We start from the raw sequence: 23,057 nt of genomic DNA, 5'->3' as shown, positions 1-23,057 counted from the left end.
CCAGGAAAGGAAGGCGGTGGTGGGCAAGGGATGTATATGCACACCTCTCTTCAGGCATAGGGCACTGATCACAGGTTATATGAGGCGCTTTCTGATTTAACTGCTGGAACAGTTGGTTCAGCTGAACAAAATGAAGGTCCTGCAATACAAGTCTACCAGGAGCCCGAGCTGGAAGGACGGCAAGGCATGCAGACACTAGGTGCATATTCATCTTTAAATAGCAAAGCTATTTAAGCAGAACTCTGAAATCTTCCAAAGCCACAAAGTACATAACTACAGTGCAAGGTGCACTCACTGTTATGTCTGTCCCATGAGATGTGCGATATGCGCTGGCCACATGCTGTCCCCATGTCAGGAAGAATCCCAGTTGTGCACTGTTTTCCTTGCCCTGATTTCCCTGGGGAAGAATGTAGCAGCTGGAAAGGAGCCGTGGTGCTCTCCCCTGTTGTGCACTGCTGGGAGGCTGGGGGGTACGGGATGAGCTGCATAAAGCACCTGCTCTGCAATCTAGATGTAGGGGCAAGGTTTTCATTTTTGACGGCAGAAAATCTACGCACAGCAAGCTTGCTCTTACAGCCTGGAGAATATGACAACACTGACCCCTCTGCGCTGTGTAAGATTGCTTAGCACAGAGGAAATGGAAGGAATTCAGGACTACTTTTAAATGTCATTGTAAGAAAGGCAGCTTCACCTTGAAAAAGAAATTCATAAGGCCCTAGCTACCATAGTCTATGATAGAAGGATTAAGACATACATGAGTTATAAGGAGATAAATGCCTCTGTACTCCTCTTGTAGCTTCCAATGAGCCATTAATGAGAAACATTAAGAGTGAAAGACCAAAACCTCTCTGGCCTTCTATGCAATTTTTTAATTAAATGGCAGGACAAATTTCTGGAGTATTAGATGAGGATGCTCAACATAGTATCAACCCAGAAGTATATAACAAACAAATGTATTTTCCTTTTATATCTCTCTAAACTCTCCCCCAAATTCCAGTGCCTCACCCCTCATGCTTCCATTCTGGTGACATTTGCAGCCTTTCCTCACTCTCCTTTTGCCACATACCACTTTGCTTCCCTACAATACTCACACCAACCTGTTCTTCAAACCTACATCCAAAAATTCTTATGAAATTTTCATTACGTCCCATGCAACCTCTACCTGAGATACTCACCAGGACCTAACAGCTGGAGAAGTCAAGTCACTCCCTAAAAGACTTGGTAGGATCTGTGTGCCCAGGCCCATTGCAAAGGTCACCCAGTGACCCCCATGTCTGCAAAGGGAGGATCTGGGCACTTCTCCAAAACAAAACCCTAGGGAAGGCATGGTAGTGTATCATTCTGGAGAATCTAAAGGGAAAGTCTGCAAAAGTTACTCGTGCATAGTTCTCTAACTTAAGAGGATGGAGAACTGATTTTCTTCCCTGGGCAGATATCATTAATTTTCTGCAATGCAAGTACAATAGAAAATACTGCTTTAAATATGCTTACGTCTGGAGAGATAAGCACAGAGAGAAGCAAGTGATTGCATTGCAAGAGCATCCCACTACCAGTTGCCTCTCTTGCTGTTGTTTTAGAGTTTGTTGCCAATTGTTTAATGCTGCGCTCTGCTAACCATCATCATTACCCTGTCTTTCTGTCCTTCACCCTTAATTACCCATGGTTCATCTGAAGAAGATGATGACAACTATGGAAATGCAACCATGCAGTTAGAGACACCAAGAATGCTCATACTGAAAGAATTACACTGTGTGTTCAGTCTTACGGGTGAAGCAGCTGAGATCTTTCAGAGCAGTGATCTGCTCTGAAAAGCCAGCTGCTCAGAAGCCAGCATTTCTTCCAGCTGATGACCCTGCTCCTGCTTTCCCATTCTCCGTGTCATATATCCTCTCCCTGTGTATTTAAATAATGTGCATTTTCAAGTCCCTCTATGCATCTGCCCTGCTATTACATTAATTCTTATGGGAAATATATCTCCCCTAGCAATTGCCCTTTTCAGGAACACATCCTTGAAAGAAAACAGAGAATGGCTGTATTATGGTAGTTAGATGGGCCAGACCCAAAGCGATGACACGGAACACTCAGGCTTCTGGAAGAGCTCCAAGAATGAGTTTAGCTTGAGACTGGCTGCTTAAATCTCTGTAATGGAACTGTCCAAAATACAGGGACACCAAAGCCTTAGGAAAATATAGTTTATGCATCTTAATTTTTATGCATCTCTTCCAGTTAAGGGGAGTTTGGGTTTTAAGGGGAAACAGAATAAACTTTCAAATTTAGTTTCCAGGGATTGCTAAGAAAGGAAAATCTTGGAGTCTCACAAATATGCATGCTCAACTACCATTGCTCTGAAACTGTCTGCAATACCACACTTTTATTTGATACTTTAAGGGGGTTTCTAATACTTCTCTGCTTGCACTCTCTTCAGCAAGCACTTTCAAGCACTAGGTAAACTTCTGTCTCTGTAGTCTTAAAGTATTTCAGGGTATCAGGCTGCACTACTTTTATCATAAAACATGACCTTATTCTTGCAGACAGCCTAGTTACAGAGGAGGAATGCCATGTACTCTATGGCAATATGGAAATTAAGTTCTACAGCTATTGAACCTTCCTGTGCCAGTACTAGTCCCAACCCATTTAGTCACAAAAAATAGCTTTTATTTGTTTTATTTTTGTTAAAAGCATAAAAACTGAAACTTTGGTTTCAGAACTAACTCCCGATTTCCAATTAAAAGTGGCACTTGCTGTCCTACTAGACAAAATTGTGGGTCATCGTTCCTCCTTAGAAAAAAACTTTGCCATACGGCTTCTAAAATTAGCAAAGGTAACTGGATATTAAATCAAAGGTTCAGCAGATGGATAGACAAAATAAAAACAAGTGATATTCTATTAAAGGAGGATATAGGATTACTGAAACTGTAAACGTGGTCAGATCCAATGTAGTTCTTCAATGCCGCAGGCAAGTGAATGAGTCAAGGGCAGTGGTCTCCATGCAGACTTTCCTGTAAGGTGTGTTCCTCCACTTCAGCTATGCTTTATAGGTTTGCCTGTAGTTTGTTCCTGTCTTTTCTGTTTGATTTCAAAAATCTTCTCCAGCTTTTAGCGTAGCTCTCCCACACATTGATGACCTTTTAAATAATTAAAATGCTAACTGTTCATCCAAGCTATTATGCAACTCACTCTTCAAAGTAGCAGGCAAAGGATCAAAACTGGGAGAAAGAAGACCTGTCTGTGCTACTTGGTTTTGACTTGCTTTGTTTTCCTGACAGGCTCTGTTTGAGGAGAACTGAGAAGTGTGCTTTGTTATTGGTTCAATGCTCAGAAATTCTCAGTGTCGTGTCATTATTCATCGTTTCTGTTTTGATCATTTAAGCAATCTTTTCATGTTGTTTTCCTCCTGGATATATTATCTGACACGCAACAACCAGAGTTTTCATAAAGCTCTTTCGTGCCTGTGGGTACACACGTAGCTGATGCCTTTTTAAATGGCAGTTTCACAGCCTTCGGAGGTATGCTGCATCATCCGAAAAAACAATTGCTGCACTAGAAAGCTCAAGACACTCTTAAAATCATCTACTCAAAACAGTGACATAACTTGGGAGGAGAGGTAGAATGTAAGCAAAGTACAATGTCAAATTAAATACCCTGGACTTACTTCTGAAAACACACCATTGATTTGGTTATATATCAAATCAACAGGAACATAGAAACTGATAAATTTAAAATGAAGAAATCTTGACGTAGAGAAAAAAGGTTGGTAGATTTAAAAAACAAGAGTTACAGAAACCTCTTCATCTTGGCTAAATAAATGAAACTGAAAAGAAGGCTAAGCTAGGTTCCCGCAAAAGTGAACAAATTTTCGAAAATGCTGATACAGCTGCTCCATTACAATTAATGGGAAGTGTCAGTGCTATGATAGCACAGTTCTGTTACAGTGACAGGTGGTATATGAGCCCTACAAATGCACAGGATTGGGCAAATAAAGCAGGATTGTCTAAAGGATTATGAAAACCAAACACAAATATGTGTTAGTGTGACTGATACCCCCTGTTCCCAACAGTTACCTTTATAAATTTTAATATCTGTACGTGCATTTATGCCTCTATAAAATCACAAAAATTAAGACAAGGAAATTGGGATTACTTCTAGGGTGAAATTCTTCTCAGAAGCAGGAATTCCCATTGCATGTCTCCAGGGTCCCAGATACAATTCCCAGATAATAAAACCCAGACAGCAGTTTTGCATCTTGTATTTTTGATAAGTGTGTTTAAATAAGTTACTGTCCATATTTCCACATTCATTTTTGCATTTTAAATTCTACTTTCACCTTGAATCCTTCAGTTGTGAGAATGCCAAGCCTTTACTATTGTGTGTGTATGTATGTACATTATTTTTCTCCAATACAGCACTTTGCATCAGCAAAAGAGACAAACATCATTCATTACCTGCATTTTACAAGAGGAAAAACACATGCAGAGCAATGAAGTTACTTAACCAAGTCTATTCACAAAACCAGTGGCAGCATTGCAATGAAATCCAGGAGTGTTAGGTAACACTGGCCAATATAAAATTTCTATACGGAAACATTTTTGAAGAGTTCACACTTAGTCATAATTACATCGTTATTTTAATGGTTGACATTATAGGAAGTCAACATGAGAATATATGCTACATACAAAGAAAACCAAACAATTTAATTACACCAATATATAAACACAGTATTTTGACATTGAAATAGTAAGAACTTAAATCAAACAAACAAAAGAAACAAATGAAACTTGGACTAATGACCATTTCCTCAATCACTTTTTTCCTACGTAGCAAGAAATCAGAGACCAAATAAAACAAATATTTTGATAAACATGATACAGGCCCCATCAGCATTTTCTTGGGTGAGAAGACTGACTGATCTTCAGGGCATTTAAGTGTAACATCAGAAGAGTCATTGCATTATAGGGAAATGCTAGAAAACTAGTTAAAGAACCTCAGTGAACAAGGTCACATCATTCTGACTGTCTTCTGACTCTCCTGCTGTCTAGATTATCCCACAAAATGAAATGCGGCATTTCAGCCTAGCTTTCTTATAGGATGCACTCCCTCAAATGGCTATAAACCCCAAAATAGTGGTGTAGGCTTTATTTTTTCTTTGCTTGAAGTAGTGACAAGGTTGTCATTCAAATTATCAGGGCACCTGTTTCTAGATGTGCAGCCTGCTTTCTGATGGCCAGCATGATACTCTGGCTGTCAGCAAATTAAAAAAAAAAAAATAGTGATTGCATTTGAGAGATACAATCACTTTGTGTAATATATGAACCATTGTAACTTTTAGACTGAAGGCAACAAAACAAGAATCATTTCCTTCTGGGCCATATTCCCCCAGACTTGTTCTAACAAGTCTAATTCATACTTAGCTGCAGTTTCTGATTCTCTTGGATATCTGGGGGACAATGCCACCTGCTTTGCTTCACAGTTTCCAGCAGAAAAAACAGCCAAAATTAGGATTTATCAAATTTAAGTAAAAGGACTAATCTTTGCATTCCCTCCTGCACCACAACGCCCATCGAAAGAAGGCAATAAGCAGTATTCTCTAAGCAAAAAAAACAACCAAACAAGCCCCGAAACCTTTTAATCAAAGTTAGCCTGAATAGACTAGATGTATGCACCATGACTTCTGAATTTAGTCTGATAGTTCAGTATAAAAGCACTACATGGAATTCTTATACCAGAATAAGAACCGCTCTCCCAAATTATACACCAACATGACTAATGATGTCTTATCATAACTCTGAAATGTCAGTGATTTGGCTGCTTCTAGAAACATAATACTGAACAAAATATAGCACTGTGTGATCCCATGCATTTTAGTTCCAGTCCATAGTTTTGCCTTACATTTCTAATTTTTTGGGGGGGACTTAATCATCTACATTTTCAGTTACTTGAGGTTGCTAGATTCATAAGGATTTTCATATCATAGACCTGTTTGAAATAGGTTAGCGTGTATCCTTGAATCTCTGCCAATACAATATTTTTTCCATGTAATTTTGTCCAGTTCAGTCCTAAGAGCGCAGGTTTTCATCACTTTGCTCTCCAGAAGGTATTTCATTGCCCACAATTCTGTACTAGTTATTCCAAGCCACATTACACTTGCTTGACTTACCTGCAGCTCCCTAAAAATCACTTCCTGCCTATCTTGAGGTACTCCTAGCCCTTCTCCATACTGTTTTCTCAATCCCACCCCCTCAAACGCTCAATTATTCTTTAATTTAGCAACTGATTAGATCCCTAACTTTGTTTTCCACTTAATTAGGAATTTTGTAAATCTCAGCAGCCTACTTTTGGTTATCATTTTTCCACGTACCATATTCTGTCAAACAAGGAATGAGGGTCAGGCCTCACAAAGGTCAACCCGGCCTGTGCCAGGCATCAAATACTTCATGGTTTCTTTGCTTGTGATTCTTTGCAGACCATAAAACCTAGAAATAGCCCAAAGGACACAAACTTTGGTGAAAACAGAAAGTAATGAAACATTCTGGACAGGCTTAGTTCCCGTAACTGGTAATGGCAGCTGCCTGATAACGCCTGTGCCTGTTGTGTATATGTTGCATTGTGTGGTGGATGGCTGCTGATGACAAATTTTGGAGTGGGGTTTTTTTTGGTTAAGGCAGTAAAGTAGACAAAAGTAATTTCAAGAGCAATATTGTATTATGAAGTTATTCAGAAAATAACTCACTTTCATTTCAAAAACAAGAGTCAATAGGCTGACGAACTGATACAGTCTTTAAAACATTTAAGAGCAGACTTGAACGGTATGTATACAATAAGGGATTTGAAACCAATTTATCAAAGATCTTAGCATGAAGACCCTTGCACTGACTTAAGCGGGCTTCCAATTTTACCCTAAAGCTCTATCAACTTTTTTGCAATAAGTCACTGCTTAATTTCCTCCACAAAAGGGTTTTTAAAAGCTCTATATCTACTTGCTGAGTTCTTCTCCAGTAGAAAGGTTTAAATTCAGGGTACAGTTTTGCATTTTGGAGGCAGTCTCTTCTTCTGAAGTTCTCAGCCTCATACCGCTGACAAGCTTTATGATACAGAAAGGAACAGCAATGTAATTGGTTTTGTTGGTGTCATTGCCTGACACCAGATAGAGCAGGAAAGATTGTAGATACCAACTGATTCCTTTTTAACACAGGGCTTGTTAATTTTTTTTTCTGGAGGAAAGGTAATTTGCACTGGTTGTGTTGTCAGTCATCAACGGGTTGCTACGGTGTGCAGTCAAGCTTCTAAGCAGTGTTCTGTTTTGTTTTCTATTCTTGCCTGGATTCCCCCTTTAACCTTATCAAAGCAGTTAAATTTCTTCTACCTATCAAGCTGAGCCATGTCAGCATCTTAAGATAGTCGCTGTTGACACGGCTGAGCAAAGCTGAATTGATCTTACAACCCCCAGGACATCCTGCACAGCATGCATGCTCTATACTACCACCACATGCCTGATTTAAAGTCCAGACCTTTCTAACTCATTGTTGGCAAGGTAAAATGCTTTGTACCACTAACGTTATTTAAGATCTTTCTGTTGCCACAAATGCTATCCCAGTAACCTTAGACTGTATGCTGGAGATGGAAAAGGAGGACAGCAATGACATGCTTGTTTGCACTAAAAGCAAAACAAGAAAAAAACCCCAACCTGAAACAACAGCGAAAAAACATGATTCAAGTGGAGCTATACCTGTCTATCTGAGAAAGCAGCAATAAAACAAAATTAGTTACATTAGAGAACAAAGTGTGGCTGACAAGGCTTTCAGCTACTCTCCACAAAGAGCTTGACAAGTGAATGGCTGTTTTCCAAGCTGTTAGGCACCCAAGTTACTGCACATTTGCTTGTATCCTATATGTTTTCCATTAGCAGGCACACACAGTGACAGTAACCCATGAATCGCAAGAATGCTGTCCTTAACACTGTGAGCACAAAAAAGGCTGGATTTTCAAAAATAGGGAACTTCAGAACCAGGTCACCAAGGTCATCAAGAGACCTCAGCCCCAGGACAACAGACAATCTTAACTACTTGTTCTGTTTACTTCATTCCTCAATAATATTCATATCTCTTAAGTAGAGAAACAGAAGAGAATTCTTTTAGAACAAAGAATCACTTTGTTTTCCAAAGGGTCTTTGTTTATGCATTTACATGCCTACCTGCTTGTGTGCATATTAGTTAATGGTTGTTTACAGAGTGGCCCCCAGAGAGGTGACAGACAGTTATTGGTGAGCTAATTTCAATGCAACTACTAGGTCAGTGAAAAATGCATAAGCTTGTATAGTTGTGGCCTATGAAGCAAGGACCATTGATAATAGGGGGAAAAAAGTTACATTTGAAAAATAAAGGACCAGATCCTCATCACAGTGTTTAACCTTCCTGAGGGACGATGGACTAGCAGAAGCCTGGCACTGCCCACTGGGTGGGACTGCTCCTTGAACAAAATGGAGTAACACCATGCTTCAGCCTTAGGGTTCCTCCATTACTAACGGCACTAGTTTGGGGATGCTAAACACCTGTGGGATTAACAGAACAGAGTTTCCTGGGGCTCTGCATATAATGGATCATCTATGTTGGGGTACAGAAAAAGAAGCAATGGCCACACTGCTATGCAAGCAGGACTCACTCTTCTGTCAGTGATCTGTACGCCCACTTTGCAGAGCCTTACTAATCATTAAAGAAATGAAAAGCAGCAACTTTATAGCAAACTTCATATATGTTAAAATCCTATTTGAATAGCCACAGACAAAAGCCTCTCCTACAGTTTTCACTTGCAAGCCTTTGGTGTCATTTTATGCACTGTTAAAACAGAATGCTGTAGAAACTGTGTCATCTGAGATGTGTGTGAATTCCCCACACAGCAGTTAATTACCGAGACAAATAGTCCATTAAAGTTATTAAGTTATATGGGAAATAAGTATGGGAGCCTGGACTGTTTTTGTGCTGGAACAAACAAGCTCGTATGACTTGGGAAACAAAGACTTGGGAACCTGGCAAGCAAAAATCTGCCTGTTCTCTGACTCAGTGAAAATAAGTGGTATGAAATCTCAGAGAACAAACTAAAAAATTGAGTTAGTAACAGAGAAAACTTGTCCTTTAACACAAAACTGAAAACAAATAATGATTAGCAGAACAAGAATTAAGATAGATTTGAGGATTGCTTCTGAAAAGGGAATTCTCAGCCTGCGGTAAAGAGAACATCATTGTAATAATTGCGGGCAATAGCTACTATAATGTCATCACCTTATTATCAATAAAATAGGCTGGTGATATGGAACAATTCGTTCATCTCTCGAAATATGACTTACTGGAGCATTCTGATTTCAGAACTTGATTTCAAAAGCATTTCAGACCTCATTTCCCTTAAGAGCAAGGAGGATTTTCATGTATATATTATTTTCTTTTACCTAAAAATCAGTGTTTAATCATCTTTCATTGTGCTTTTATTCAGAGTCAAGGAACACACTTTGCCTCTTTCAGGGAGCATTCACAAAAAAAGGTTCAAGTACAACTCTATTAACTTGTATGGATGCAAATTGTTTGGAAAATAATTTTATTTGTATCTACATTTTGATTCATAGATTGTGATTACTCCAGAATCCAGTTGTTGGAAATTTTATATTAAATAAAAAAATACATTGAGATTATAAGCTTTCTTGTTGTCCCTTCCTTACTTACTCAACCAGAGCAGGAAGCCAATCAAAAGTGGTGATGGTTTGCAATTTTATCCCTGACTGCAAAGACAGTGATTTCCTTAGTACTCACTTGTTGGAAGTTTAGATTAGAGGCAATAATAACAGATGCACTATCCCTCCTTTGTTTGCTCAGCCGTAATGCTGAGTTATAAAATACCCCCCAATCTAAAATCACTGCCAATGTACTCTGTGCTGGGCTTTTCTGTGTGATGCAGAAGTGAATCAAAACAACTGGAATGAACACAAAAAGCAAAGAATAAAAAGCAAAGAAAAAATCACAGAGTCATAAAATGAAAAGTTTCAGTCCATAGTTCACCTAGAATTTGCAGAAAATTAATAATGTGAGAAATACTTGCATGTGAATATCTCCGAAAATAAAAGCACAAGTTTTTTTTAATCCAAAATTACAGGAGTAAGCAGTTGTGTACTTTTTCCCTTTAAAAAATGGCATAGCCAAATGGTGCGTGACTTGCATAGAGGCAGCCTTAACAGCCAAAGGAATCTGGGGGAGCAGCAACTCTCAGGTAGATCTGCTCCTGGGTGTTTCCCAGGATTACAGTAAATGGCATGATTTGGAGAGAACTGGAGTAAAGGGAGGAGAAGGAGTAACCAGACCAACTGATACTCCCCAGCATTTTGTTGTATTAAAGCAAATGTTTTGGTCAGCCACAGAGCTAGTGTTTGCTCCCGCTAGTGGTACTTCCTACCTGGTGACTTGACAGGCATGAGGTGAGTGCTCGGAAGAGCTGATAGTGGCACAACTGCTAACAAAACCCATGCTAATTCACCTTTCCACACTCAGACTCCCAAATCAATGTCCTAACACAGTACATCTCATCCTTCTTGTTCCCACAAAACCTCTGTAGTAGTCAGCTACTGAGAGCTGGTGAAAAGCAACACCTCAGCGCTGCTCCATTCGTTATGTAATTAATCTCACATGGAGAAAAAGTAAATGAGTCAATGTGGTCTGAGCAAAGTATGCTCTTCTACTGCAGTATCAGCTCAGGTGTCTCCATATCACCTTCTCAACAAGAGTAAAATGGAAACACAAGCACAGTCCATCACGCATGAATTTTTTACTGCTGCCACATACAAATAATTGAAAATAAGCTTACGTATCTTGAGGACTGTATGTCTGGCACCTTTCTCTTTAAAGGGGTTAATAATAGGTGCTGCTTGTGAAATATTTTGGATATTTTATACCTTATAAAATATGTATTTAGAAAGTTTTATTATGATATTTTCTAGTTTGCTGCAATGGGTGAAGAGATCAAAGGAGGACAGTACATAGTAGCCTTGTGTCCTGAAGTGAAATTATGATTCACTTATTAGCTCTGCTACTCAGAAGCATACATGAACTAATGCAGCATCTATCCACTTTGCCTTATCTATTGTGACAAGCCTCCGGGGGGCTGATCCACATGAAATTCATTTCACATCTCATTCATTGAGTGCCTGGGATTTGAAATACCTTTCTGCTTTTCTAGGTTTCAATAAGCTAGACTGCACAGACTTGTTGCCAACAAAAAGTAAGAACATAAACTTCTCCGTAGGGATGGTGCTTTCAAATTTCCTGCGATGCCATTGGAGATGCACTGATATTCATTTCAGGAGTTGTGCACATGTGTACCTCGGACAAGGATGACTTAGAGAATAATCATACTTTTCAGACCAATGAAAATATATTTTCTTGTACTCTGGATAATAATGAAGATTATATCATATAAAGTAAGAGATATAAAATATTATATTAAATATGAAATGTATGACAATGAAATCTTCTACCAATCTTGTACCATTAACCAAAAACGCCCATGCTCCTCTTGAAGAAAGTTGAACCATTTAGTATTTGCCAGTTTATACTTAATTTCTGTACAAGTTTTACTGATGAAAACAGTGCAAACAAAGACCCCACTATTTGTCCAGAACATTGATTTTTTTATTTGCTAAGCAAAAGCCCAGCAGAGGAACAATATTGCTAGAAATATTAGGGATTTCCTTCAATGAGAAAAAGCATCATCAACAAAATCAATTCCCCTCCTCTTCTCCCTCCTCCTCAAACGGACTGACCAAAACTGTCACTGCTGGAACACGCAAACCAACATCTCCAATGGCCTAGAGGCCTAAAGGAAATGGGGAATTACTGATGTTTCCCTATCTGTGCGAATAAACGAATGGCTATCAGAGGCCAAACTGTGAGCTACTGTATTTTTTATGCAGTATGACTAAACCAGTGTGTCAGCCGGGACAAGACTTAGTCCTAGGGATCTTACCTACGAAAGAATACCCACCCAAAAAAGACTGAGATGAAAGTTAGTTGCCTTCACTCAAGAGGCCGATGTATTTTTCAGATTGCTTATGTGTATTGTCCACCAGAAATTGCCCTCAGGAGTGGGGGCAGAGCCCAGATCACCCCATGCTGGGACTCACATTACAGGCTAGAGAATCAGATTTACTCTTGGTATTTCTGGCTCAATGAATCTTTCAAAATATATTCACTTGTTGGGTCCAGTTATCTCTTCAGTAAACAAATACCAAAAATGCAAAAGGGATTACTGCCAGTCTGTAGCCTGCAATGTCACGAGCACTAGCAAAGGCTCCTAGGTGTGCAGTGTTTTCAGCTGAGGGACTGGCGCAAACCAGCTGAGTTACATGGGATAAGAAAGGGTATTTAATAAAGCTGAATGCTGAGTTTATTAAAGGATTGCAGTGGCAGCCTTAAGGTAGTCAGTATGGAGAAGGAAGTAAACTTGGTTCTCTGTTACCAGGTTTTCCTTTTACAATGTCAGCCTGAGTATTTGGCCATGGGATGAGAGGAGGAGGAGGTTTCATGGTCTCACTGATTACTGGCTGCATCCCATGAGACAGGAGCCACACAAGCAAAAACGAGTGCTGCCAACCCCTGATCTGCTTCACATATGAATTCTTCCAAGCCTGTTAAAGCAGAGGAGAAATATCACCCCACTGCCAGCCCCACTGCAACTGGTCCTGTTGCCCAAACTTCTGTCCACGTGTTTATGATCCCAGTCATACAGGCCATGCTCTTCTCTTGTATGTGCTTGGTGAGGTTCTCCACGGTGTTTAAAAGCTGAAGTCTCCAGGGCAGGTCTGCTCTGGCCTGCTGGTCTGTGACTTTGTGTCCTAGCTCTCTCTTCCCCATGCACATCTTCCCTTTCTTCTGCCTACAATTTTGTCCCATACACTCCCGTACCCACAGTGCTCCCCAAGCCCTGCCCTCCACATAGCACCCCAGATCCTTACAGGGTCCCTGGCTGCCCCCTGCATCTCCTCTGCTGCAGGGCGATGCCCTCCTTCTCTGCTCACCTGCTGAGCAAGAAAATAGCCCCTGCAGAGGCCAGGCTGCAAATACACATGCAGTGACGGTGCGAGGCAGCTTCTCGATGAGCGCTGAGTCTGTTCTGGCGCCCGCTCAGCCTGGACCCTCACTTGGGTCCGTCCTCTTGTCCCCTGAAATTATCCTGAGTACTCACCCTGAGGAGAGGTATAGATGGAAGGCAAGACCAGAGCCCTTCCTCCCTTAGGAAATCAGACCAAAAATAATTCTTAAGGCACCATACAGTACAATAAGCAAAATCATATCAGTGAAGTAATTTCCTTCAGCTGGATAATCAGTGCTCAGACTAAACCTGAAGACAACAGTACCACAGCTGGAGAAATGGGATTTCTCTGATGAGGTATTCTAGAATCCTAAAAATAAAACATATTCTGAATATTTTTTAAAATTCTTATGAAACAAGGTTTAGATGGTTGTGAACTGAATTTTTCTGTAATTTCAATATCAATAAGTATTTAATTAATTCCTCCTAGGCAACTTTTTACATACTATATGCTGTAATAGAAATAATTTTAACATTCATAATATTATCTCTAATAATGTGTTCAATTTTTTAAAAAAGAGTTATCAAAATAATCTTATCAAAATGAAACAGAAAATACCAATGTACATGTTCGGTCTAAATCGACATGCACTCACAAGTTCTTGGCAGATTTTTCGCATTTGGTCATGTGCAATTTCTTCAATAGTTCCTAAATTACAAAACACACAACACTGGGGAATCTACAAATAAACAAAAGAACCTGACAAAACCATGGGACTCTCTTTTAGACAATGGCCTCCCCACAAGTATAATTTTCTGCTTAAAGCAGCTTTATGTTTCTCAGTCTCTAATGTTTGTTCACCCACACACATTCTGTTTTCTAGTGTTGGTTTTATAAATCAGTGGTAGGTCTTGAAAACACTCCCTTTCCTTTAAGCACTTGTACCAAGAGATTATACCCTATATCCCTATATCTTGCAGTTACTTTGTTTAAAGTGTTCTTCCAGTTGCTAGCATGCATACACAGGATAATGTGCAACTCATTATATGCAACATTTTTTCTTTGATGCTGAGCTTATGAACTAATTTAAATATTGGTTTCCCTTATAATAAAACACAAGCTTTGCTCCCAGTGCAGTCACATTTTCTTCATGAAATGGCATTGAATCAGCATGAGAGTATACTGTAATCTCTCAAAAACCTACAGTTAGTGAATATAACTTGTTTTTAAGATGTTTCCTTACATAATATACAACATCTAAGCAGTTAATAGCAATGAATTTAACAGTTAGGCAAATTGTTATTGTTAAAAGTTATCTATTGCTATTGAATTGTTTGATGCATGTACAACATAATGTGATTCTTAAAAACTATACTGAAATACTGTGACACTTCCTTCAGGGTGGGACACAAAATAATACTCCCTCAGAATGCACTTTGAATTGGGGAATATCTAGTAACTGGTTCTTCAAAAGACAGTACAAATTGTATAAAAACATATGCAAATATTACTTTAAACACCTCACTAAGAAGGTGTGCTCTATCAGTTTATAATAAATTTAGATCCTACATAGATTTTTGTGCAAGGCAGATAAGCATGGTCATTTCTCTATATACTGTATATTTACCTTCTGAGATTGCGCTCTGGCCCAAATTAGCAGGGTCACACTGTGACAAAGACATGCAGTATTAGAGAGCACTGTTTATTATGTTGGCAGGTATAATTTATACTATCCTGTTATTTTCAGTCCCATGCTTTTGTGCTTTTGTGTTTCTTCTATGACAAACACGTCAGATAAATCACATCAGTTCTTAATTGTATTTTCATCTGATATTTTTGTCTTTTAGCAATTGTGGGTTTTTTTCACCCTTTAAATTGTAAATTTTGGAGGAAATGTAATGAAGTTACTATATGTGATATGTTAACTACAATTAACAATGTAATATGTAGAAATATACTGCATGGGGAAAAAAGGGAAAAAAACAGTTGTCACACACCTGCAAGTTCAATATCCCAACCGTTATACAACCCTCTGAGTCACAACTTCTTAAAGGCATGAGCTTTTCCCTCATATGGAGTCTTTTCCTCCATCTTGTTCAAAGTATGTTACCTGCCAATACAGGAAAGAATGTTTATCCCTATTTTTCTGCTAGGGTAAGCTGCTTTGTTTAAGCATTGCATAAAAAGAGTACCATTTAAGATGGGAGGCAATCTACCTTCTAAATCAGCTGAGCATGGAAGAGAGAAAGCTGGGTGCACTAAGGCAATTTAAGCTAAGTTAAAAGGCAGTTAACCTTACCAAAAAAAGGCTGCAATAGAAATAATAAATTGTGAAATCTGTTGATCCAAGGGAACTTGGACAATATTTTTTGGTGCTCTTTCTAATACAGTTAAGTTCTATGGTATGCTTTATTCTGGATTATGTTAACCCAAATATTCAGCAGCCTGTTTCTAGTTCTGCCACAGCTTCTCTATAACAGATGCTTTTAGTCATTAACATCAAAAATCAAGGAGGTATTTTGGGGAATCCCTAGGGAGTGGCACCACCTATTCCAGAATTTCCTCCCCTTTGTCAAGCACCCCTGACCCAATGGTCAGCATCTAGGGGTTTCTTCTTCCTTAACTGTTTAACTGGCAGATGATGTATTTCAGAGACTGACAATTACTTGATCATTTCCATCTTTGAAATTGCTCCTTGTACAAGGTGGATTCTGGTTGCTATTGTGCTTTGGTGTTCAGTTTGTTGGACAAGGCATACAACAGAATAAAAGAGTTTCTGAAAGAGGGGCCATCCTAATGGAAGCAAGACTGCATTCGAAGCTTTGCATTCAAAGACCCAGATTTCCTAGAGCTGTGGTTAATTCAAATGAGTCAAGGGCACAAAAGTCAAAGTACAGCAACTGCGTATTAGGTGTCTGTCCCATGTGCGGGCCAGAAAGCAGAGCTCTGACACCAGAACTGTGAAGCTGTGCCACTCACCAACAGGTAGCACGTGCACTGGGGGGAACTGGGAAGTTAGTCCTGGAAAGACTGAAGAGACAGCTGCCTGGTTTTCCTTACGGAAACAAAGGAGTCTGTAAAACATAACTTGCCTTTTACACTTGAAAACCATTCAACAGGAAGATAAAATTAAGCAAGAACAGTTAGCAAATCTTCGAATGCTCCTCTCTCAATTTGCTTCCATCTTTCCTTTTGTCCCCCACTATCGAGTCAAGGGGAAGGGATTTTCTGATGCACTCGAGAGTTGGGAATGCCTCACTGTGCTGCCAGAGGAGAAACCCACACCACTGACACGAGGTGAACTGCACGGTGAAACGACACCTGCCTGACTCCTGGGCAGAAATCTGTTCTCCTCCTCTCAGCTACAGTTCAGAAAACAAAGTCTCCAAAGAAAGCTTTTTAGCAACATCATGACTTTGAAATGTGACAGTGCTGATATTGAAATGTGATACACTGGACTTTTTATTTACTGCCTAACTCAGCTCCTGACCTTACAAGGTCTCTGTGCTACAGTGCAACTAGGCAGCACCCAAAGTGGTAACACGAAGCTGGCTTGCAGTCTGGCTAAGGCAGCATGGGGCTTTGCATGAGGTTTTGCTGAGATTTTTTGCCATTCTCCTGCAGCTGGACTTCTCCTACTGCCATGCCTGCGGTGCAGACATACCTTTGAAGTCTGTGGAACTGACCAGAGTACGCACTTGAGAAGAAAACTCTCCACCAGGGAACACGTTCAGAATCGATGCCAGAAACACCTCAATCTATTGTAAAGTCCTTGTTAGGGGACTAAAAGGACTATTAGAGTTAGGGGCCACCTTTTGTGTGGAGAGCCACAAACGGTGACCAGGCTGTCATTCCCAGGAGCTTAGTTTGTACTCTGTGAGCCACTGCATTAAAAACACAGCTGTAGCTGCTATTGACCGACGATGATGAACGTTACAGTTCTTCTCCCTTATTGTGGTGGTACACCGTTCTCAGCATGGGCTGTGTGCACTCACCCGATTCTTACATGCAGACTTGAAAGCAGGTAAAACAAGACATAAGACTTATATTAGCAGAAGGAGACAGTGTGATCCAAATTATTTTAATACTTCAACACGTGCTGTCATCCCTAGTCTAAACAGCAAACACAAAAAGGCAGACGATCCTGAACCAAAACGTATGCTCCCTGCTGTATGAAAGCTGTAGCAGAGATGTGGATGTGTTTGTCTCCAACTTTACAACACCCCAGAGGACAGTTTTGTATTCAACACTAAGAAATATCAGCATAACAGATGCTTTTCCCCTTTAGCATTGTTCCTTCAAAGTCCTCTCTGGCCCTGATTTTCCAGCGTGGTCAGCTGCTCTGGGTCTGTGTCTTGAAAAACCAGGCCACAAAATTATTGTTATTCTGTCCTGTTATTCCTCTTTTTTTTTGCAGATTTGAATATATACAAGGCATAGTTTGGCCAGGGAAGCTTAATTAGCTAAGACCACAAATTAATCGTTCAGATTAAATTGCTTGTATCTATCTAACACTGTGATATTTATTTATAGAGTAATTATTATCGGATGTCTGAGATAAAAGCCTTTAGACTAAAAGCACTGTTATCGTTCAAATGCATATTTATATATTTCAAACCCCAAACCCCATACCTCCAACTAAGCTGAGAAAACGTTCAAAGTCACAGTAAGACTCAAAACAAAGGAAATAAATAAAACATTAAGGTTGAATATGCAGTCATGAGATTGTGAGCTCCTTGGAGCAAAGGCTTTCCTCCTTATGAAGTATCTACTGAAGTGTCTAGCACATAGTGGGTATTACTCAATATAATTATTATCCTCTTAACGTAAAACTTTCACATCACATTTTCTGTGGGTTTTTTCGTTTTTTCTTACAGAATTGCACGTTTTGAAAGATTTCTGTCAGGCCCTGAGGGCTGTAAGGAAGCCTAGGAACAATTCTGAGGCTCATGTTTTTAAACATTTGGGGAGGTCTTGGTGCAAAGCCACTGGAATATATGGATGGAAAATGCTAAACAGGTTTTTATTTTGGTCTGTATAAGTTATGGCACAGACATCACTGGCCTTTACTCAGACAATAACACTTTTTGGAATTTTCTTATTGTGTCTCACATTTTCTGAACTCCTGCCCAATATTCCTCGAGGATTCCCTGTATTTTTTTTCCTGACTCCTGCAAAAAGAGAAAAAGTTTTAATCTGCATGGAGTAGTCTTCTACAGGACTCCTTTAGCCTTCTCAAAAATGTGAAAGTATAAGGACTAGGTTTTAAAAGGTGTTTGGGAATCTATCTCCCAAACAATTAAGGACAAGTTAGGCATTTAGCTATTTTGAGAGTCTTGGCCCAAATCTTGGTGTTTTCAGAGGTGTTTACTGCATGCTGGCTTCCAGTGAAGGCTAAGGAGAAACATATTTCAGTTGGAGGGGCGATTCTCAAAGACAAAACACAACTCAGAGAATTCCCAGGAGGCTGTAGACTATGGGAATTTCTGGAAGGAGGTTTTTTTCCTTAGTGTATAACTCTCCACATTCATAGTTTTGGAACTTCATGAGTTGAGATGGCCTTGAGCTTCAGCAGCTGTCTCCTGCTTTTTGATATTTCTTGATCACCTCTCATTTAACATAATCTTTTCTCTGTGCTCAGAACTCCAACTGGATTACATGAATCCATGTATTCAAATGATTACGTATTTCAATACACCTAAACGAAGTCACTTATATTAGATTAGAGATAAGCAATGTGCTTAAGAAGCAACACAGGCATTCAAGACTGCAGTCTTTGCTTTAGGTTTCACCCAGTGTCTCAGGCTCCTCTGTGGAAATGGCTAGAGACCATCCTCCTCCCTCTGAACATTTGACTCAGATTTCATCCAATTGGCACAGGTGTGAGCCTTACAAGGGCTGGAAACCAACTGTCTGTGAGTCACATTGCCTCTAAAGAGAAATTTAAATCTCATTCACTGCCTTCGCAGTAAAGGATAGGAAGACAAACAAACAAAACAATGTAAAAGTTTGGTCATAGTTACACAGTTTTTAAGTTACACAGTTACACAGGCTATGCATTCTTTATGAACCATTCTAAGTTTTCAGAGTGAGGACATTTGCAGTCACAGTGTTGACACCCTGTCTGAGGAACCTTTAAAGGCCATAGAAAAAGAAGAAGACAGGCTGTTGATAATCCTGAACCATCACTCATACTATTAACCTTATTTGTTGACAGAACGAAAGACAAGTGCAAGCAATATTGTGATCCTTGCAAACCCAACACCATATCAAATGCTTTCTCCTAAAAGCAGCAGTGACAGGTAAAGGTATGAAAGAGGCAACTGCAAAAAAGCTAGCAAAACTCAGTTTTGCATAGACCATAAATAAATTTTAGACTTCTGGAAACATGGGTTTTGATGAAACATCTTGGCCATAACAGAATTATAGTTTAAATTTTATGAAATTAATATTTACTGGTGAACACATTGAGAAGATGTAAGAGTGCACTGAAGCAGTACTCCCAATGCATTCACCAAAGTTATTTCATGAGAGTCCAGAACACACCAGTTTCCAACCATCAGCAAAATTAGGTGAGCATCAGTTTGCTCTGCAAGATATTTCTGACCAGAACCATAACAAGGACAAAACAGGGAAGGTGCCTGTTCCAGTGCCTAGTTGACCAGAAGGACTGAGAGGAAAAGGAGCAACAAGAGCACATTGCCCAAATCCACCATATAGTACTGTACATGACATGGCTCGCTACAGCAGTTTCTCAACTTATGCTGTAGTAACCATGGCTTTAGTATTTGACCTTTCAGGCTATGCAGAAAAAATCAGGGGACAGATTATACCACCAAATAGGAAATCCTGCTGAAAACCCAAACCAGAAAAAAACTAAACACCTTTCTTCCTGAAGGAGCTTGCATTCACACTGTCTTAAAGAATTTGGCTTTTCTTTTGAAAATGGGAATCCTGCAGAGAAAACCCTATGTCATATGCAAATGTGCCGCTGTGACCAAAATATCAGTGACTTTACAAGAACGCAGAAAGATGGGATATGCTGTGTTATTTGCTCAAGCAGTTTCTAGAACAACCAAGCATTATGCATGATTTGTGGAGCAAGAGTGCAAATTGCCAAAAGAGGATGCCAGTTTGACCTCCGGTCACTTTTACACTTTGGAAAAGCTTAGCGTGATGATAAACACTCAAACTAAGAACTGCTGCACACAGTGCCTGCCTTAATCTGTTGATAATTTTGGATGACTTTTCAGATATTCCCTGGTTTAGCTGCTTCTGTCAAGCTGTAAATAAAGGAGATCATGTGGAGATTTCTTCTACCAGTCATGGAGATGTCACGTGTTTACTGACTAGCTGGCAGGTTTTCATGGCAAGTCTGCTCACTCATTGGAAATTTTGCCTGTTGCCTAAGTGACCGGTAATCCATTTGAAGAATGAAAAAGAAGTTACTGAGGTGCCAAGGGACTCTGTCTAGAAATGAGAAATATTTGACAGTGGAAAAATACGTGTTTGTAGTGTTGTTTGGTTCATTTTTCCAGGGAGAGCTGAAATCACAGAAGGCAGACAGAGATCACTAAAACTCTTTTGCACATAGATTAACTTGTAATTCACTTACTCATGCATGTGGGAATACAGCTTCTCAGACCAACTTTCTTGAGCAATAATGCGGTTTATGCTTCTGCTCTTGTGTTTTAATAAAAGTCGTGAGATTAAAAATCCTCCCTAGTGACTGCTATCCCAGAGCTGAAATGTAAGAAAATGGATCATATACGGTACCTAGAAACCACAGCGACTGCATTTTTAGAAAAAAATAAGAGATCAGTTGTAATGTGACATGGCTTCTCATGGGATATACTAATCCTGCTCAGAAGGATTAGCTTACTTGACTCAATTGCTCCTTTGGGACTTGCAAATAATGCACGTTTACTTTCATGGTATCAAGAACAGTGTCATTTATGCTTTGAGGTGTTCCATAATGTAAACTCTAATTATGGAGAAAATTCTAATCATGTTAACATAGCATTATACTAAAGCAGTAACTGTTTTACAGGAGAAGCAGTGAACTTCATTTTGTTTGGTGTTTATACACACTCTGGTCCTGGACCATAAATCCTGGGCATTGCAGTTAGATAAACAAATCATGAGATTTGGAGGTTACAGCAAATCCCTGCTCATCAAGGGGCCTAAGTTTTTATTCTCTCTGCTCTGACTAACCAAGTGAGTCATGTAAATTATACAGGACTCTGTCCTCTCAGTTTTATAGCAGCAGCGATATCTTACCCTTGCCTCAGTGTCTCTGCTGCTCTTACTCCGTTGAGTAGTGCCTGGCAGGTGAGCAGTCCCATAATTTCCAATAACAAGAGAAACTACTCTGTGTGAGCAAGAGTGGCAGAGTGGGCCCTGAGAAATGGAAGAATATCATTACCGCTTACTGGCTTGCTGCTGCTCTGACAGCTACAGATCTGAGCATTGCTATGGGAGGCCACGTGAAAAACAGATTGAGGGACACACACACAAGTGTATTTCATGAGAGACTGGGAAGAACAAGACAGAGGAGATAATCTCATTCTTCAGGGAAGATAAGACAGGCTGTTTAAAACAATGTAGCATTATCTGCCTTAAGTAACGAGTAGTAACACCCAATTTAACAAGCATTGCTTACTGTAGGAAGCTTAATTACTCTTCAGAATACATTCAATACAAAATTTCTCAAGCTGATTGCTTCAGCTGAATGTCAATGTACTATGTCCTAGCCACTTCAGTAGAAACTGCTATGTAGCAGCCAAATTTTCTTCTGCTCCGTAAGTGACATGTGATGAAAAATTATTTAATGAGCTGCTGCATTTTGCATCTGTGTAAATAACTTTCATGTAAACATGCATTACGGATGATCAATGTGGCTTCCCCAGTGCTGAAAACAGTCAGCAGTTTTGACTGCACGAGGTGCTTGAGGGTGTTGTGAGAAGACGGAAATTTAGAGTGGATTGTGCAGCGGTTTATATTGATTTAAGCTTGGCTTGCTACAGACCCGCTCTCCCCATCCTTCCAGCTGTCTTTTCATACCTCCTCCTCCCTTCAGCCACCAGTGAGGCTCTGATCCCTCTCACGGCTCTCATTCAAGTGCTGAGCCTGGCACCAGTGGTGCGTGGACCTGCGGCCGCAGGGTAATTCGCACCACAGAAGAGACATCACCATGTGTAGGGACAGGCAGGGAAGCACAGTAGTGGCAAAGTAGAGTAGGGCAAAACCCAAGTAAGGAAACCCAGAGAAATCTTAAGACAAAAGAAGATTCTGGGAGAGATAGCTGGGGCTGGTGGTACTGCCAGCAAAATGGGTCAGGTACCAGTCTGGAGCACTGGAGGATGCTTCTGGGACCTCCTGGGGGGCTCAAAAGGGAGGATTTCTGTGGTACCTGAAGCAGGCAACATGGTGGTGGGATGGAGGTGGCACAGAAGAACAGTGTGCACCTGCTACTAAGGGTGGCAAACAGGGGGCAGAAAGCACTGTGGAAAGGAGAGGACATTTCTGAGCCTGTTCTGTCTCATTTTAGCACAGTCCAACATATGTTTTGCAAGGTTTGCAATTGTTTCTAGGGAGAAGTCTTGTCTCTCATTTCTTGTCAGCTATATAGCTGACATATATGTTACATATATGTCATATATCCTATTATATTATACATAATATATACATTCCTATTCTTTTAGGAATGGAAATCCATCCTCAGATTTCATTTTGGCATGACATGCAGGATTGGTTTTCCCATGCGGGGCTCCATCCCACTTTCACAGTACATGTACTTGTGGTGTACATGATGGTAAAACAATTCAATTTATTCATGCCCAGTTTGGTCTTCTAAACATACTCACTTCTCACTACTCGACAAACCAAACAGCAAAGTTCATCTTAATTTTTATTCATTAAGACCCAAAAGATGATGCAGGAAATTAAGTGTTTATACTTCTGACCACTGGTCCTGTACGAGTAGCCAAATCAC

Source organism: Ciconia boyciana, chromosome 2 (genome assembly GCF_034638445.1).
Source record: "Ciconia boyciana chromosome 2, ASM3463844v1, whole genome shotgun sequence".
NCBI lineage: Eukaryota > Metazoa > Chordata > Aves > Ciconiiformes > Ciconiidae > Ciconia > Ciconia boyciana.
The sequence above is the reverse complement of the archived record's forward strand: the minus strand, read 5'-3'. Positions refer to the sequence as shown.